At 49.3% G+C, this 19,085-nt stretch overlaps 1 protein-coding gene across 4 annotated transcripts in view; it reads right to left on the reverse strand.

Moving 5' to 3' along the window:
* The window catches only part of ARNTL (aryl hydrocarbon receptor nuclear translocator like), a 132,270-nt gene extending 114,068 nt beyond the window's left edge, over positions 1-18,202 (reverse strand). For 2 of the 4 annotated variants that reach the window (XM_045291128.1, XM_045291126.1), the window contains exon 1: positions 18,113-18,202. The gene's annotated coding sequence lies outside the window, so the exon portion shown is untranslated. The remainder of the gene's footprint in view (positions 1-18,112) is intronic. The other 2 variants (XM_004711551.3, XM_045291131.1) reach the window with 1 other exon arrangement.
* Between the last annotated feature and the right edge of the window lie 883 nt (positions 18,203-19,085).

The following is a 19,085-nucleotide window of genomic DNA, read 5'->3' on the forward strand; positions in this document are numbered from 1 at the left end:
TGTCTCTCTTGCAGCTAAATGGAGACTAAGTTCTGGCCAGAGGGATTAAAAAAACAAAGACAAATGCCATGTGCTATGCTTAGGTCTTGCCTTTAAAATGATGTGTGATCCTCTGTCTCCCCTCACCCCCCACCCACCTCACACCCCCGCTGAAGATGGTGAAACTCAAGCTTGTGAACCTTCAGCCTCCCACGTGGGAGCCACATGTTCCAGAGAGCAAGCCGGAAGCATTCACTGCTCTGAACTGGCCGGGAGAAAGACAGGGCTGTCTGCTCCTGTGAAGGTGGACAGGCTCAGAAACCAACCCCCGAGAGCAGTTCGACTCTGCTATGGGGCCACTATGAGTCGACTGACTCAATGGCAGTGGATTTTTTTTATATGGTCTCACCCACAACTTTTAGGGGGCCCTCTGGCACAGAAGCGCTCCCCATGTCCCAGCGAATACAAGATGAGTGGGAGACCAGCTCTACACTCTTCGAGCAATAAACCCCTGGCCACCAGGTAAATAAACAGGATGTGTGGGAATGTGCACCATTCAGTTTTGTCTTAAGGAGAGCTTGCCAAGGCTACTCTCTCCAAGGAAACAGGATGCGATAGGAGTCTGGGTGCGTGACCAGGGATCTGGTGGTCTGATTCCCTAAGGCATTAGGCACACTCCCTACTTCACCCTCTGCTCGAGTCTTAGACGTGTATCACACAGGTGGTACAGATGTCCCTATCACACAAGGGAGGTGTGTCTCGATGAAATCAAACACAACCGCTGATCCCATGGCCTTTTATTTGGGTTCCGTAATGGTATGCAACCAAGGTCCTTCACTTGAAGGATCTCCGTAGACTCTGGAAATGCAGCAAATCGGAGTATTTAAGGATGTCTTCACTAGAGAAAGCAAAAAGAGAAGTGGGGGGTGAGGGAGGCTACTGAAGTGAGAAAAGGAGTGTGCAAGGCCTGCCTCTGACACGGCCTGGTTGTGGAACCCTGCACCACTGCCGAGCCCCAGCCCTGCCTGCAGGGGCTGCTTTGCAGTCCACAGAACCCAGCCCAGGGACGCCTTCTAGCCGGGCTTTGCTATGGTGGCATTTGGAAAGGTTTTTTTTTCAGGGAAGAGTTTGACTAGCATGGTTATGAAACCCTTTTGAGCAGACTACAAATTAACTCAGCCGCTTTGGGGTGGGGAGAGAAGGGGGAAGTGGGCCCAGAGCGACTTCTTCCACTGTCCTCTTTTCTCACTTTACAATTCCCTTGCATGCATTAGCAGGCGAGCGGCGAACTTTTCTGCTGCCATCCCCATTGGCATCCATTTGCTCCCCAGCCACAGGGACATGGACAGGAGCAGCAGATGTCAGTCATGGGCTGTGAAGAGAGCGATAGCGAGCCGGGGCCAGTGTGAGGCTGCAGAGCTACCAACCAAAGACGCTTCCAAGGACCAGACGAGCTGTCAGGGCATCAGGGGCAACAGGAGAGGAAGGAGCATGTGGCAGGCAAGTGTGCAGGAGACAGACTGGCTGAGCTTCCAACAGGAGCTTTCCACCAACTGCGCAAGATCGATCTGGCGCCCGAGGGTCAGTTGCCTCAACTATAAAACAGTGCCCACCTCGAGAGGACACTGTGAGGGTCCAACGAGAAACGTCATGAGCTCTCAGCACAGTTCCTGGCAGACAGCAAATGCTCAAAGGTACGGCGTTATTATTATTCTAAGTGTCCGTGTAGCAGTCAGTAGATCATGAGTTACCAACTAGAAGACTTGGCAGACCCAAGCCTTCACCTCGTGGCTATGCTCCCAGCCCGGGGGCTCGGTACTGCCTGGAGAGCATCATGCTCGCTCATTCGTGCTCCGGGCTAATCAAGGTTCTTCTAGGTTTCTGCCTAATGCCCAAGGCAACAGAGACACATGACTGCCCAGCTGGCTGGGTCCTGGGGCTTGTTTTCCTGGTTCCTGGCCAGTGTCAGATGACCCAGTAAAGAAGGTAAGCTTGGCCTTCTTAGCCCGTAGTGAAAAGTTTCACATTCTTTTACGACATCAAAGCTTCTGCTTCTAGGTCTGGATGGCAACCCCACAGCACCTTCCTACGAGTCAGGCACCTTTTCTCATGTACAGTCCCTGACAGCGCTGGGGTACCCAGTGCTCACTCACCAGAGCGCTAGAGAACAGTTTCATATGTCCGCATGGTGAAAAACATGAAAGCCGTTCACTACAGAATTAAAAGTAAGCATGCATAAGCCTATGCTTACCTTACTTAGGTTATCTTTCCTGTTCACAGCTGCCCATTACTGTCCTGAGACGTGTCCAGAGAGGACACTGTGCTTGATTTTTCCACCCATGTCCAAGCCTGGTAACCCCTGCTTTTAAAGCACGTCAGGCGTGAATAAAAGGTTGACAGGAAAGAGGAAGGGCATGGAAATTAGGAGAAGAAACTGGGAAAGTTACTTCTCCCCATCTGCCTGGGGTTCCCCTGGTCCTGAAATGAACTAAGGCCTTACACCCAGCAAAGTGAGGCCTGTCAGCACCCACATGGTGGACAGCGCCACGTCTAGCACCATGCCCTGGAGGTGGTGGGGAACATGCTCCGGTACCCTCCCAGCCTTAGCCCAGTAAAGGCCGGCCACCTTCCCAGTTAAACCCCAGGACGCAGCTTCCTCTTTCAAAAACTCTTCCTCTTTCTCTCTCACACCAGCATCAGAAAGAGCCACACTGTAAGGGCCTGGGCAGGAACTGCGGTACCTGCTCTCCGGAGGACCAGCCTCAGGGTGTGACACCAAGCGAGCTGGCAGAGACCACATAGGGATTAAGTGGCCTAGATCGCAGGGTACCTACCTGACTCCTAATCCAGTGCTCTTTCCAGAAAATGGGGGCCTTTACTTTTAAACGCCAGCCTCAGATGGGGTAGCTTTCCTCTGGGAGATCTTAACCAAGGTATCTCAGTCATGGTACAATGCAGACGTGCACATCCAAAAGCCACTCACATAGGCAGAAGCTCCCTGCACTCCACACACTGAGCGGGAGGGACTGAAAATGGCCACCCTGATTAACATAATGCGCAATCAATACCTAGTTCTGGCTCTTCATCCTCTGCCTGAATTCATCTGGTAGGTTGCTTTCTCTCTGGTCCTCTATTGCTCCGATCCAACTGGAACATTATCACTTGATTCAGGATGTAGGAGAATTGTTTCTTAACACTAACACAATGATCATAAGCATCATAAAAGACCTTCAGTGGCTCTCCACTGACTTCCAGTCTCCCTCGGTCACTAGGTAAACTTTGACTTGCGGGCCAGCGTTGCCCACCTCTAGTGTACCTCTCCCAAATCCCCAAGTTCAAGCTCACTGCCACCAAGTCAATGCCGATTCATAGGGACTCTATAGGGAGGGAAGAACTGCCCCTGTGGGTTTCTGAGAATGTAACTGTTAAACCCACCACCAGGTAAGACTAAATCTTGCACCTGGAAGGTGCTGGGAGACAGGAGTCTTGTAGTCATGAGCTTCCATCGCCTTATTTTTAGCCTTGGACCCACCACTTAACTATGTAGCTTTTGACAGATTACAGAATCCCTTTGTGCCTTCCTTTCCTGTCTCTAAAGTGATGATAATAATAGTACCTTCTTCATGGACTTCTGAGGGTTAACTGAGAGGATAGATGTAAAATGTAAAGAGCACTGTGAGAATTCACTGTTGCTGTTGGTCAGGTGCCTCTGAGCCAATCTCAATTCATAGCGTCCCCACGTGACAGCGCAGGGCTGACCCCACAGGGTTTTCCAGGCTATAATCTTCAAGGCAGCAGACAGCCACATCTACCTCCTGTGGAGCCACTTGGTAGCTCAGAAGCAGTCTCAGGCTTAACCATTCGGCCACCACTCTCCTTAAGAAATCAAGAGATGTTAGCAATTATTATCTGAAATGACATGACATGTTTTAGTAATCTTCCAACTTTGATTTCCCACCACTGTGCAAGAAATTCTAGTCAAGTCTATGCCCCTGAAAGCAAAGTGCCATCGCTACTTTGGTGCTCTTAATTACACTATGTGCTTGCCCCCGCTCCACCTTCCCCTCCCACTGAAATGCTTGCTGTGCCTCTCTGTCCATCTTTAATGCCTATCCATTTTTAAAGGTCTGTATTAAGCCCATCCTCTTCTACAACGCCTTCTCCCTTCACGACAGTCCACAAAGATAGTGCTAGTCTCCTGTCATTCCCGAAGCACCTCTTCACTGGCATCTTATGTGCCCTTGGATGTCTTCCACCTTAGGTCTCCATAGACAGTACATGAAAATGCAGGTTCCTTGGCCACATGGTGTTTCTGTTCTTTCTAGGCCTAGCTTGGTGCCATCCTAGAGATTAGTTGGCTAAGTAAATAAATGTATAGTACTATGCCCAGAGAACTAGGCAATGAGCTTCTTTTAATTGATGTTGCTACTGATTTGCTGCACTTTGGACCCAATTAAAGATAACAGCAGGATGAACCAGGGCAAGGACAACCAACCATGGCCTACTTTAACTCTGTATCATCAATAAAAGATGCTGATACCTGGCCAACCTGCATAGTAAGAAAAACAAAGATAGGTCAAGAGGAAATGGTAGGCTTAACTCCAAAGTACCTGGAAGAACTGGGCTCATAAGTCTATATTGTTAGAGAGAAAGAATTCCCCCAGCTGAAGCCATTCTTGTAACAACTGTTTATTGAGTGTTTACTTCATGCAGACACTGTGTCTGATGCTGCAGATACAGCAGAGAACCAAAGAGACAGAATTTCTGCTTTCATTCCAGCACCTAAGGATGAAGGTTAGGTGTAGCCTCTCTTTACATCCAATGAAGTCCACAGGCAACAAGTCTTTGCACAAGCACCCTTTTACGTAGTCGGGTAAAAACAGTAAGCATGAAACACATCACTGACAACTGACCGAGTAGAGGCAGAGCTAAAGGCACTGTCACTCCTAATAGGGCTCTCCACCACCTCGCTCTTCCGCTTGTCATACTGTAGTGGTTTGCATGCTGCTGTGATGTTGAAGCCATGCCACAGTATTTCAAATACCAGCAGAGTTGTCCACAGTGGACAGATTTCAGCAGAGCTTCCAGACTAAAACAAGGAGCCCCGGTAATGCTGTGGGCTTCATGGTAGGCTGATAACTATGAGGTCAGCAGTTCAAACCCACCAGTCTCTTAGTGGGAGCCAAGGCTAAGTGGCTTTGCACGCAAAGTTGTACAGTCTTGGAAACGCTACACAGGGTCCCTAGGAGTTGGAATGGGCTTCATGCTAGTGAACAGTTCTAGACTAAGAGACAAATAGAAAGGACTAGCTACCAGGACAGAATAAACCCCTCAGGAACAATAATGGGAGTAATGATACCATAAGGGTAGGGGGAAGGTGGGAGGTAAAGGGGAGAAAGGGGAACCGATCACAAGGATCGATGTATAACCCCCCCTTCCTCACCAAAGGGGCCAAACAACAAAAACATGGGTGAAAGGAGAGAGCAGACAGTGTAAGATATGAAAATAATAATTTATAATTTATCAAGGGGTCATAAGGGTAGGAGGGTGGTGGAGGGTGGGAAGAAAGAGGAACTAATACCAAAGGCTAAAATAGAAAGAAAATGTTTTGAAAATGATGATGGTAACATAGTACAAATCTGCTTGATACAATTGATGTATGGATTGTTAGGAGCTGTAAAAGCCCCAATAAAATGATTTATTTTTAAAAAAGAAAAGGCTAACTGTTTCTAAAATGTAGACAACGAAAGCCTTACAGATCAAAACAGACTTTGTCTAATTTGCTTAGGGAGGACACATCACCTAAACCTAAAAACACACAAACTTACAGCAACCCTGTAGGCCAGAGTAGAACTGGCCCTTGAGGTTTCCCAAGCTGTGGATTCAAACTGCTGACCTTGTGGGGAGCAGCTCAAAGTGTACATAACCCACTATGCCACCAGGACACACCAGCAGGCCAGATCAATAGCTATAGGAGGACCATGTTTGCTGTAGCAGAGAGCCAATGACGGTGAGGGAGACCCTGGGTGAAACGGATTAGCCCAACACCTGCACTGGTGGACTTGGCCATGCCCGACATCACGAGGCTGGCACAGGACCTGGCAAGGTTTCCACCTGCGCTGTACAGGCCTGTGAGGCAAAGGCAGCTAGCTGTCTTTCTCCAGGTCTATCTAGTGGAGCTCTGCCTCGCTCACCAAACCTCTGAAGTGGCATATGTGGTCCATGGCATCCCAGACAACATTCAGAGGTGGGCAAGGAGGAAGGGTATCACAGGGGGCTGCTTACAGGAGCGGTTGTTCCCTCCACTGCGAAGCCTGGGGCTCCTTTCTCCTCAGGAGCAGAACCTCTCCTGTCATCTCAAGCCTTTCATTTCATTTCTTTTCTTCCTGCAGGAGACTGAAAATAGCTTTGCAGTTAACATTTAAAACTGTTTTTGATCCCACACTCTCTCCCTCAAAGTCATTCCACTTCCTAAGGGCATCTCCTCAAGCATATTTCATAAGCAGACAAACCAGAGGCATCACTACCCCTAAAAGTTAAAGAGAAAAAAGGATTTACATAATTATGTGGGAGATAAATTGGCCAAGAACACAGGAACCTTATCTGGATCAAAAGTTCTAGGGCAAAATTCCTTTCAGCTCATCAAGAGAGATAGCAGATCAGAATCAAGGTTCATCTTAAGTGCATAACTGTTGGGCACCGGACAAGGGAACTTTCTGAGTTCTTTGCTAGCTGTGTGCCACTGACATCTTAAAAAACACAAGCGGCCTCCTAGGGAAGGTTTGGATAATGACACAGATGCAGATTCTCTGTTACATTGAGAAAACAAAAAGGAGTTTATCACCAAAAAGGACCTGAGAAGTCACAGTTCAGTGGATGGTAACTTATTCCAAATTACTCAGCAAGTCAACGGCAGGGAGGCGGACATCAAGGCCTGGCTTCTCTCACCTCCCAGGCCACGTCTTTTCCCACTGGCCCCACCACCGTCACATTCAGAACATAGGAACCACATTCTAAGGGTACAAAGGTAAAAACCCTTGTCTTGAAATGTTCGCGTAATCTGGAAAACCAAGCAGGTAAACCGTCCCATCGATGCTGGCAGTCAAGGACCTAGGGTGGCATGGCGGTAGTGTCTGGCTTCAGAGAGAGGAAGGCCGATGGTGGCTTAATTCTAATCCTATGGCCCACAGTTGGCACTTAACGGTTTTTCAGGACCTGCCTGGGAACTAAACCATTTCTTTTTTTTTTTTTTTTTGCTACAGAAAAATATGTTCCGAAGACTTCTAGCAAGATGGCGCCCAGTTAAGCAGCTTGCATCTAGAGCTTGGTGACAATCAGTAAATTCAGTGATCAGGAGCCCAAGTGGGGGATTCAGGAAAGGGAGAGGGGACCAGACCTCAATCTGGTGCACCAAAACCTACAGGGCAACATACAGGCATGAAGCAGTGAACTAACAGAGAGGTTTGCATGGCCAGCCCCTATCCCAGCTACGTGGGCACCCCCTTCCCCAAGCAATGCACTACAGAGGGCAGCACTGAAAATATAGCCCGGGGAGAGTGGCAGGTCTGCCCAGACCACATAGGAGCAAACTAAGAGGGAGAGAGGGGGAGATGAGAGAGAGAAGCATCCTGGCCCACCAAGCTTCAAGGATGACATTCCCACTCGGAGAAGCCAATTCACAGAGAGGACTGTAAGGTTGGCCCCACCACAAGACACATTGTCCCCTTAATGACCCATAGCACTACGGGGGGGGGGGTGGGGAGGCAGCACCAGAGACACAGTGTGGGAACTGTGCCCCATTTGACCACCCCCACATCAGGGCATAACACAAAGGGAGAACAATAGAGTAGCAAGGGGAACAAAGCAACAAAGTCCCCGAGGAATTCTGAAAGTGAACTTCAGACTTGGGGGGCAGGATTAGCACTGCATCAGACCTGATTGGAAAACATTCATAAGGATCAGCAGACAGACCTGGACCTATTCATAGGTTTTTTTGTTTGTTTGTTTTGTTTTCATGTCTATCTATGTAAGATAGGCAGGATAAACAATCCCGAGGAGGAAACATGGGACCGATGGTTCTGGAAGACAGGGGACAGGAGGAGGTAGGGGTTAAAAAGAGGGGAGCCAACAAACCCAAGGAACAAAAGATCTAAAATCGATGGCGAGGAGAGCATAGAATACCTAGTGGGGTTCAATCAAGTGTAATGTAGCTCAGAGGAAGTACAGATAGGCAAATGAAGGTCAAACATGCTAGTGGGACAAGAGAAAAGTAAAAGGAAATAGAAAAAATATCTAGAAGGTAAAAGACATTTATAGAAGTATAAACATTGGCATGTACATATGTAAATATATTAATACATAATGATAGAAATATAGGTCTATGTACATATATTTATAGATTAAGTATTGAGGTAGCAGACCCGGCAGACATTGGGCCTCTACTCAAGAACTCCCTCAATGCAAGAACACTTTGTTCTAATAATCTGGCACTCTGTGATGTCACCTACCTAATAAGAACACTGAAGACAAATGGGTGCATAAACTAATGTGGTGAGGAAAGCTGATGGTGCCCGGTTATTAGAAGATATAGCGTCTGAAGTTCTTAAAAGCTTGGAGTTAAACAAGAAGCCATCTAGCAGAACAGCAGCAAAGCCCACGTGGAAGAAGCACTCCAACACATGTAATCACGATCAGGTATCAGGCATCAGAAGACCCACAACCAACAACCATTTTGATGTGAACGAGGTGGGTTGGATGGAGACCAAAGCCTATCTGTAGACAATGGCACACCCCCTCACAGAAGGGTCACAAGAAGGGACGAGTCAGACAGGGTGCAGTATAGCACCAATGAAATACACAACTTTCCTCTAGTTCTTTAATGCTTCCTCCCCCTCACTATCATGACCCCATTTCTATCTTCTAAATCTTGCTAGACCAGAGTATGTACACTGGTACAGATAAGAGCTCTCAACCCCCAGAATCCAGGACAGATAAACCCTTCAGGACCAATAATGAGAGTAGCGATACCATGAGGGTAGGGGGAAGGTGGGGAAGAGAGGGGGGAGGGGACCAATAATGAGAGTAGCGATACCATGAGGGTAGGGGGAAGGTGGGGAAGAGAGGGGGGAGGGGGAACAGATCACAATGATAAATGTACAACACACACACCCCAACACTAGGGGGATGTGCAACAGAAATGTGGGTGAAGGGTGACAGCAGACAGTATAAAATATGAAAATAAAAACAATTTATAAATTATCAAGGGTTTACGATGGTGGGAGGGTAGGGGAAGGTTCGGAAAACAGCTGATATCAAGGGCTCAAGTAGAAAGAAAATGTTTTGGAAATGATGGCAACATGTGTACAAATGTGCTTGATACAATTGATGTATGGATGGTTATACGAGCTGTACGAGCCCCCAATAAAATGATTTATCAAAGTTAAAAGTGAATAAAGAAACAAAAAGCAACCCCCCCAAAAAAAACCCTAAAGAAGGTAAAAGAAAAAAAGAAATTTGTATCCCAAGTTTCCATCCACCGCCTGACAAAGGAACTTATGGAATAAAACTTGTTAAGATGGCTGTGCGCACAAACCAGAGAATCCTGTGATACACATCATCGAAATGGCAATCGTGATGTAGGAGTGGATCCCAACTCGTGGCGACCACGCAGAGCAGAACAGAAACTGCTCCTCCGACTGCCTCCACTCCGTGCCACAGTCAAACCACTGACCAGCGCTTAGCCCGCTGCACTGCCAGGGCCCTGGCTCGGAAACATCAAGCTGCTTCCAACTGTGGGGCCCTGTGTGTGACGCTTCTCCTGGAGACCTCCCCTCAGCTCTTCCTTCAGTGCTCTCTCTCAGCTCAAAGCCCTCCCTGGTCACCAAACGAAAGCGGCCGCCTTCCCACCACCATCCACCACTGCTCTTGCTTGACGCCACTTCATCCCTCTCCCAACGCCTAGCACTGGCACAAGGTACCAGGTTTAATCGTCTGTGGTCCACCCACCTGCTCCTAGGAGACCTTGTTTTTGTCCCGTTTCCTCAGGGCCTCCGACAGTGCTGGGCACAGAGGAGCCACCCAATAAGTGATGGTAAATGAATCAAGGTGCAGTGCTGGAGAGTGGGAAGTGGGGACATGGTGATGATTCATGAAATAGCTTGTCTCATGAGTAAACTAGCCATTCTAATTAAATGCGATATGATAATAGGCTAATGATGAACTACGACAGCTCTGGGGCAAGGAGTCACATTGGTGTAGTGGTTATCCATTGGGCTGTTTTAACCCCCAGGTCCAAAGTTCAAAACCACCAACTGTTCCTCAGGCTTTCTGCTCCGCTGAAGTTAGTCTCAGAGGCTCACAGGGGCAGTTCTACCTGGTCCTACTGGGTCACTGTGACTCGGCATCAACTTGGGGGCAGTGGGTTAGTTGCTCTTGCAGGGTGGTGGGTCCCCTGTTGGGCTGCTACCTACAAGACTGTTTAGGCGTGGCAGAGGGCTAAAAGCAGCTTCCGCCCTCTCAGACGGGAGAGAGAAGCAAGTGAGCATGGTGTGAAGGTATGCTTCTTCCCCAGGGAGAAAGTGACCAGAGCATCTCACAGAGCATCCGTCCGTTGTACCTGGCAGATCCCGGCCAACTTCTTACACACCTGACCCACGGAGCTCTCAAGAAGGACCACGGAGGCTCAGAAGGTCAGCACGGAGGGCAGGGCAGGGCTCCATCCTTCCACTACTCATCCTCGCCCGTGGCTGCTATCTTTACTCTCAGGGTTGGGGTGGAAAGTGGTATCTCATTTCACCGTGCTGTATATATTTGAACATTATATAACACATTTTTATGTAACAGGTTCTTGACATAAAACCATGCTTCCCTTACTATCTAAATGTATTCAGGAGGTGGGGAGGTGGTGGCATTAAAAATATATACACGCAAGCCAAGGCTGCAGAGTCTTCTTTAGGATGAGGAATTGAGGAGGGCAGAAGAAGGTGAGAGACAAGAAAATGTCTCCTCCCAGCAGGGAGCTCTGTGGAGGGCTGAGCAGTGAGGACCAACGTTGAGTCTGTTCGCACGTCCATCTCACAGGGGAAGCTTCTGGGGAGGAACGGTGTCCCAGCACTGCCGCAGAAAGGCCAAAGGAAGCAAGAGGCAGAAATGTGCAACAGCTGTGAGAAGACTGCTCAGAAGCACGAATCCCTGCTTCTAGGGTCACATCCAAGGAGAACTGGTAGCACAGCATGCTTGGCTGCAAACCAGTAAGCTGGCCGGCCCAACCTTCCAGTGGCTCTCACAGCCACCAGGGTAACATCCAAGTGCATCCAGGGCCAAGAGGATTTCGGCCCTGCTCCACATGTGTGCTACTTAGGGTTTTTTGTGCCAACATGGTTCCCACAGGAACATGTGGGCAGAGTTTAGCCTGTCAATCAAGTTGCAGAGTCACTGCGATAAATGGCTCTGCCAGGCGGCCTCTTCCTTTTTCTCCCTGCAGGCAGGCCACACACTCTCTCTGCTTCACTTTCCTGTTGACAAGCCACACGGAGCCACACTGAGTCCTTGCAAGAGCCCTGAAGACGCTTCCACTGCCACTGGATCCACAAGACATTGCACCCACTAGCCTCGATCTTCTGCATTTTGCATCATTGTATGTGGCTGTGTGAGTCTGAAGAGGGATTTATGGACTAGTATCAAACTTATGGGCTAATACTGGACTTAAGGACTTGATCTGTACTGGGCTGGGATGTTTTCTTAACCCTATAACGCCGAGCATGACGTTTTCGTAACATTTAATTAAATGTATATATTTAGATAGATAGATAGACAGACAGATAGACAGATAGATAACTATGAAAGAATAAAAACAAAAAATTTTCCTGAAATTAAAAGTTCAGGCGTTATAGGGTTAATATACAATTATTTCTTGATAGAAAGCTCTTTCTTACACATATATGAGTGTCTCTGAATTTGTTTCTCTAGTCAACCCAGTCTAATACAATGACTGTGGGCCTCCCACCCTCCTGACACAGAGCTGGACCCTTCACACACATGAGGTCGTGTCCTCCCACGAGGCATCTAGGATGGGGGTTAGAGAGGAGACTGGGGAGTCTACCATTCCCCTCCTGCTGCACACAAACCCAGCTACACCCCATCTCAGCTCAGCAATCTTGGGCAGTTTACCAAAGCACCTCCCTTGTAAACTATGGATCATAGTCAACCGGGCTCATGGCATTGTTGTGAGGATTAAACAAGTTCATAAACACACAGGGACAGACATACTCATTGGCACATAGAAAGTACTTAATAAAATGTTAGCTGCTGCTATTACCATTCTTTTGATTATTCCTGTTTTGTACTTGCGACAACTCAGATTCAGAGAGGCCAGGTGACTGGCCCAGCCATGCCTTTCAAATAGACGTTGAAGGGATAAATGCATGTGAATATTTTAGTCAGGGGATCTGCAAAATCCAGTGGGGAGAACATCCATCAATCCATACTGGGTGGCCCAAATGGCTAAGTGCTGGACTGCTAACCAAATGGTTGGTGGTTCAAACTCACCCAGAACCATGAATCCCAAAGGACTAATGGGCCACATAAATCCCACCCCACACAGTCCTGAGACTAGGATAAATAGACGGTTCCCAATCACCACCGCCGGCTGCTGTGAAAGGAGGTTCTGGATAGAGTGGGAGGAAAATGTGGAACAAAACACAAAGTCACAAAAGGGCCCATGCTTGATGGTCAGAAAAAGACTGGTGGAGCCCAGAGAGTATGGCCCTGGGATATCCTTCAAACATGGAACAGAACTTACCCCCTCGGTTCACCTTTCAGACAAATGAGAGACAAGACTACAAGGTGAACAATAACCCCAGGGGGTGAGTGGATACACACACATTAGAGGAATCAACCCTGAAAGACCCAAAGGGCAGCTTTTGCCTGAGAATAAAGCTCAGAAAACAGAGGGATAGGGAAGAAGGACACATGGAAATGGAGCAAGCGAGAAGAGTGCTGTTTCATTGGGAGGATAGCAATCACTGTCTCAAAACAAAATGTGTACGAATTGCTGAATGGAAAACCAAATTGCTCTATAACCTTATACCCAGATCAATCAATCAATCAATCTCTCTCTCACAGACACACACGCAATGTTTAAAATCGAATCAAAGACACATCAGAAGAAAACCCTGGTGATCTATTTCCTTGAACATTCTCTGGGGGTGCAGTTCTCCTCTGTATACTTGAAGCTCCCGAGTCAGAATCAAATTGAAAGCAATGAACAACAACAACAGAGTATTAACCAGAACATTAACTTAGGCAGATCATCCATCCCCTTGCTTGAAAAACATAATTTTACTTAAAAGAACAGCATGGACTACAGTAAAAATCACTTTTTCATCACATGCCAGCACTCAACACTCCCCTGAAGCAAAGATGAGTAATGCTTATCCAATCTCATCTCCCCTCCAAATCAAGTCCACAACTCAAACCCTCAGTCCATCCAGCCCAGCTCCCGGTCATGTCCCACTAGTGCCCCTGTTGCATCCCCGATCTCATCACCCCACCTCTCCACAGTGCATGTTCCTCCTGCCTCCCATCCACTCAGCACCATCCCATCTCCTACTCTTCAAGATCTTTAACTATGATGCATACTGAGTAAGTCTATCCTTAAGGCTCCTGTCATTTTGTGGAAACCAAGCCTGAGTGAGGAGGGAAGCTATGTCCCAGAATCACCACAACACAACACAGAATGTGAGAGGGTTCAAGAGCTGCGGGACACCATAGCCAACTGCAAACTCTCACTACCACTGACTGAGTTGATGCTGACTCACAGCGACACTGTAAGACAGGGTAGAACTGCCCTTGTCGGTTTCTAAGACTGCAATAGTAGAAAACCCTGTCTTTCTCCCAAGGAACTATTGGTTTCAAACTGCTGACCTTGTGGGTCACAGCCCAATGTGTAACCATTATATCACCAGAAAAGGCTGAAAATCAAAATGAAGAAACAGCTCCTGAAGACCCAAGTATTTGAACTGGGTCTCAAAGCTTAGTGGTATTTAAGCATGTAAAGATTAGGGGAGGGGAAAATGGAATGGACCAAGGGCTGGAACAGGGGACAGACAGCATTTCAGCTTGAACAGGGAGTCCTGTGTGGACAGCAGTGTCCGTGGATTGGGCACACCAGGTCAAGGTGACAGGGTGAATCTGCAAGGAGCAATCCTACAGACAACCAATATTTCTGGAGAATTCACTGTGTACCCTGAATAACTTGAAGTGTTTAATTAATTTAATCTGCATAGCAGTTCTTGAAGGTAAGGGCTATTGTGCTGTCAGTTTTAAAGATGAATCCACAAAGGCACTTGATCACAGGTTATACAGCCTTGTAGTATGAAGCCATTAAAGGACACAAAGCCTGGCCCCAGGGCCTGCACTCTGTTTAAGGGTCGAGGTGCCAAGGTACTGTGAGGACTAAATAATACAGTACTTGAGGACAATGTGCTACACCTCCAAGGCCACACAGGCTGGCTGCCATCAATAGGTACAAAGACCTGCTAGCAGCTGAAGCAGGAGAAAGGGGTCAGCCAGGTCTGGGAGGGAACCCTGAGTCAGGTGGGGCAGCAAGAAGCGCAGAACTAGTACAGACCTCTACCTCTAGGGGGTACAGGAAGATGGCCAAGAAATGAGTATGACCCAACGGCAGAGGGAGGAGGGAGCTGCAAGAAATACAGAAAGATCATGGCTTGTAAGCTGCAAAGAGACTAATGACATTTAGGGCTGAGAGTGGACTCCTGGAATTCTCAACATAAAGTTTTAAAAAGAAACAAAGGACGACAGTGGAAAAAGAAGCCAGTGGGCAAATACTAAGGGCTAGAGAGGAGATGAGGGTGGCAGCCGAGAATGACCACAGTTCTTTGAGAGGCTGGCCTTTCGTGTAACAGGTATAGATAGACACACATATATTGCCTGGTGCACAGCAGGCTCACACTGGCCCTGTCTTCCTCTTCCTCTTTGGTCCTACCTCTCTTCCATCAAGGCAATGTGTTTTGTTTGTTTTTTTCCCTCTCAGGTTGATGGGAAGGCTAAAGACAAAGGAAACTCCAGTAGCAGGCTCTTGGCAGAGATGAGAGGGAGTGGCTGCTGCTGCTGGCACTCAGGGAGGGCTTCCGGGTGCATGGGATTTTACCTGCTACCTCTTACTGAGTTCTCTCACAGGCACACACTCTCACAGGCGGGCACTGTCATTCCATCACAGTCCAAGTGCAGGTTGGATGTTTGGGGTAAATCTGGGTCTTGTAATAAAGCAGCAATGAGGAAAGGGCCGAGAGAAGATCATGCCAGTTTCTGGGCTCCCCTGGAAACCTTAGGGCCTGCAACAACAGTTCTTTTTGTTTTTACTTCCCCACGGCGCCTACCAAGGTGCCACCTAGACCCGCTGCCTGTAATGCGAACATCTGCAGAGGCAGCAGCCGTTGCTTTCCTACCCCCACAGAGAGAATGGATGATAACATTACAAAATGCAGAGAACTCGTAAAAGACAAGTCTTAGCACCAATGAGAGAGACCATGCATTTTGTTTGCATATTCTTGCGCCGTTTTCTTCACGTAATCAAGCCTCTCTTCTGTGTTTGTGCACCTTTTGGCACATCTTTGGTACACCCGTCGGGCACTATGAGTCAGAGTGGACTGGCTGGCAGTGGTTTGGAGTTTCAATGCACTGAAAGCGTTGGTGAGAAGAGATAAATCAGCAAGCATGGTCACTTCCTTTTCCTTTCCCTACCCTGCGGCACGCAAACCTCTTCTGCAAATAGCAGAAAAGCATGTGAGTAGTCATCTTTTGCTACATCCATCGAAATGGATCCTGTAAAACGCCATCTGTTGATCTGTTTAGCTTTCCTGTGAATATAGGACATTCGCTCTGATGTTCTGGAAGTTCTAGCAAAGAAATATCAATCTGAATTCGAGTGCTTTGGGTAGTGGTTAGTGACTGGTAGAACTATAGAGCAGAAGGAAAAAAAACCCACAGAGAATGTCTGATATCACCTACTTCACCTGCCTTACCTTCTAACACACAGAGAACCAGAGCAAATCAATATCTTGCCTCCAGGGCACAGCCACAGAAGCAAAGATCAATCAAGACTTCCACCTCCCAGTACCCTGGCTCTTGCCCTTCCACTATATCTGCTCCTTCCCCCAATGAAAATTCTGAAATTGGAATAAAGTACATTACATTTATTGGTTGTTTGAGGGTTTTTATTATCGTTATTATTCACAGGCTACATCTAAAAATAAAAGCCAATATGCCTCTCCAGCTCCAGCTTTAGGTGACTGAGAATTTCAAACCCCGCCTAGCAAATGTTAAAGCCTCAGACAGATGTTCCACGCCTGGTTCTAAAGGCTTGTTGATAAAGTGAAACTCAGTTAACAAAACATGAACTGAAAGATCAGATTTTGTATTTTAAAAAAACATGTTGGTACTTCCTTGATATGGAAATAAAATTTAACTGCAGAGATTTTCTTTCCTCCTCCCTCTCTTTTAGTCTCTGGAGCAAGGAGAGCAGTAGATTATTCAAAACTGCTAGGGAGGGAGCAGCAATGCTTATTTTAAGCTCATGATTCAACCGGTACATTAATTAAAAACTCCACAACCCAAATTGACAGACTTTGATATCAATGGGCCCAGCAAAGTTAAAATAATAGTTGTCATATAAAAACAGATTAAGGGGGGGATGACAGCAGATATCAGGATAAATGAGAGCAAGTATTGTGGGGCAATAAAGTGAAGATAATGGACAGATTTTGTGGTTTGTTCTTTTGTATTATAAAAAAGGAGAAGGACCAGGTAAAACAGATATTGTCAAGAAATACTTCTTCATAAATCGCGAATCTGATTTTTGGAGGTTGGGTGCGAGAGAACACTTGGCCAGTTGATTGCCTACTGAGGAGGATCAATTTAAGAAGGGAGGTGGGGCTGAGGGTCCCTGAGTGCCAAAGTAACCCTAGGTGACTTAAGGGAAAGGGTAAGGAAGAGGAGGCCGAGAGGGGAGGGGCGTTAGGGTGAGGCACCGGAGCCAGGTTAACTCCCAAGCACAAACTTGACAGCAGAAACCGATGTCCAGCGCAACCCTTCCGCCCTGGGCGCCTGGCTTCTGGCTCCCGCGTGAGTGCCCGGCAGCCGGCTCTAGTCCCCTTCGGGGTAGCTGACCCGTGCCCCACCGTCAGGGCTGCATTAATTTCATTCTCCCGTTTCTCGCTCCCAGCAAAGGGAGCTCTTTTGGCTGTCAAGGCCCGCGTGGAAGCCTCCCCTGACACCTGTCAAACCAGAAGCTTGAGCCGGCTCCCAATCATCCGCGGGACTCCGGGACTGGGACCAGCCCGCACCGGGGCGCCAACCAGCATCCCCGCGCTGTCGGACACCTGTTCACAAACCCACCGGGGATCCTCCCCGGGAGGCCCAGATTCCAGACGGCACAGACCAAAGTGACTGGGGCTGGGGTTACCGAGTAGCGTGCAGCCCCGGGGCAAGCCACCAGACAGACGGGCAGACAGGCTCACGTCCCACCGAGATGCCCTCCCCACCCCCACTCAGCCCAGCGGGCTCCCGAGTGGGAAGTAGAGATGAGAGGGAGGGCGCTGCATTGCTAACCCAACGCCCTTGGGGTGCAGTTGCCAAGGATAGTCCCCGCAGGAGTCCTCGCAGCCCCGAGAGAAACATCCTAAGACCAGTCACTCGGCTGGGTCATAGCTTCCACCGGGCGGAGCTGTCCCTTTAAGAAACAGCTGGATGCCCCCTCCTCTAGTCAGCTAAAGATGCCTGGGCGGCGGTGGGTACTACCGAGGACACTCTCCCGGTCCCTTTAAGGGCGCCTGAGGCACCTCTGCCCGCCCTACCCAGCAGAGCCAACCCCCGCGGGGAAGGATGGGGGCGGACGGGCGCGGCGCCTTTAAGGGGCGCAGCCAACCCGCAACACGGGTGGGGGCAGGGAGCGGGCACGGGCCCTTTAAGGCCGGCAGCGAGCACGTCGGGCAGGGTTCCCCGGCAGCTGGCTGCGCCCCGGGCGGCGGCGGGGGCGCCGCGCCTGACAGAATGGTAACGGCCCCCGACGGGGTGCCAGGGGCCGCGCGCTGGACGCAGCCCGCCCGACACTCACCCTGGCTCGCTGGGAGCGCCTGCGCCCGCGCCCCCACTCGGATCCCGCGGCGGCAGCGGCGGTGAGTCCGGCGCGGGTAAACAGGCACCTCCGTCCCTGACCTACTTTCTGCCTTCCCTAAATGTCGCACCACTAACCTACTTTCCGACCAATCCGCTCCCCGCCGGCCCAGGCCCGGCCCCCCGCCCACCAATCGCTGTGCCCAACCCCCCTTTCCCCGCCCACCAATGGAGGAGCCGCGGGGCCCGGATACCTGCCTCTTCCCGCCAACCAATCGGAGCGTCCGAAGGGAGCCCGTCTCGGCGGTCGCCACCGGCCAATCAGCGCGCGGCTGGACGACCCGCCAGCCAGTTGGGTGGCAGTTACAGAAGCCGCCGGCCAATAGAGAAGCGGCGGGGGCCGGTTAACCTGCAACTTTCCCGCCACCAATCACTCCGCGCACTGGAACGCACGCCCCGAGGAGACGGCCAATCTGCGCGTCCTCTCCGGTTTCCCCGTCCGTGGCCTGTCCGGTTACCCCTCAGGTCTCCCTCTCGCCGTGACCACTGCGGGTGCAGTGCGGTCGTCTGGGGTGGCCCCTTACCTCGGTCCCTTCCTTGCGTCTGGCTCCCGGTTCTTACCTTCTTTCTCAAGTTCACCCCGCGCACTGAAAGCGCATTTTTCGCACCCCCACCTCCCTTCCTCCAGCTCCATCTAGGAAACCAATTTTGGGTACCCAGCATGCCAGGCCTTTCCTAAAACGCTCGGGTTTGCCAAAGTGCAAACGAGAGGACGAATACTTAGTACTTCTGAGCAGCCTTTTCCACCCGAGAACTGCTAGAGTTCGTGCGTTCCTCTGCGTTCGTCTTGACCTCCGAGCGTTCTACTGGAGCCGTCGTTCTCGTCAGAGCTGTCCTTCTCGCCGTTCAGGGCAGAAAATTAAACCAAGGGGCAATTAGTTTGCATTTTGTTCCAGCAGTCAGGTTTTGACCAC

Source organism: Echinops telfairi, unplaced genomic scaffold, assembly GCF_000313985.2.
Source record: "Echinops telfairi isolate 266 unplaced genomic scaffold, ASM31398v2 ScPeMD7_60;HRSCAF=208, whole genome shotgun sequence".
NCBI lineage: Eukaryota > Metazoa > Chordata > Mammalia > Afrosoricida > Tenrecidae > Echinops > Echinops telfairi.